The sequence below is a fragment of the Mastomys coucha genome, unplaced genomic scaffold (assembly GCF_008632895.1).
Source record: "Mastomys coucha isolate ucsf_1 unplaced genomic scaffold, UCSF_Mcou_1 pScaffold6, whole genome shotgun sequence".
NCBI classification, from domain to species: domain Eukaryota; kingdom Metazoa; phylum Chordata; class Mammalia; order Rodentia; family Muridae; genus Mastomys; species Mastomys coucha.
The window spans coordinates 52,106,486-52,107,330 of NW_022196912.1; positions in this window are offsets into that span (position 1 = coordinate 52,106,486).

The following is an 845-nucleotide window of genomic DNA, read 5'->3' on the forward strand; positions in this document are numbered from 1 at the left end:
TTTTAAATAACTCCAAACATTAGCTGTATACTTAAAAATAATACATCACTACTAGTATTTTCTTAGATGAACATAAATATATAAAGTCTTTTTGTTTGTTTTGTATTTAGTAGAGTTTAAAATCTTGGCTCTTACTGTGGTACAAGCCTAAAATAAGAACAATTTTTAGACATTGGGTTTCATTGTAATAAGGCTGTATTTCAATGACCCTCACATCACCAAAGGATTTTACCTCCATCGTAGCTAAGCTGAGAGTTGATAGTTCTGCTGCACCAAGAAATGAATTGTAGGCTCAATTTTTGGATACAGACTTCCCACTTTTCCCAAAAAGCCATTTGACTTGAATGAGTGACTTCATTCTCAGCCCACAGAGAACAGGCTACATTCATTTATGAAATGGTGAAAGTATTAAGATGTTCTATCCATAAAGTTATTCACCAACTGCTTCAGTGAACAATGGTTCTGCTTGGAGGGTGGCACGGACATTAGGTGAGGGTAAGAATTTGGTTCATTAGCTGTGATAATTTGGAAAAGCATTCATCTCAGAGAAAGACTAACTTATAAAGTCCTCTTCTTCAAACTTGATACAAGAGTTACAAATGTCAAGCAAAGTATTCAGTCTCACTTTGTTGTTCTCTTACAAGCCACATCCCTAGTTAATCGTCTATGTTACTTTTGGGTATATAAATACTTTTGAAATACATAAGCTGTTCTGAAAACCATAGTACAGTGTAAAAACATGAAATAAACAGTACTACTAATAGAGAGGCTGAGATTGAGAAGCAAGATTTCAAGACCCTTATGTTGTACACAGCTAGACACTGTCACAAACATACAAGCTGACA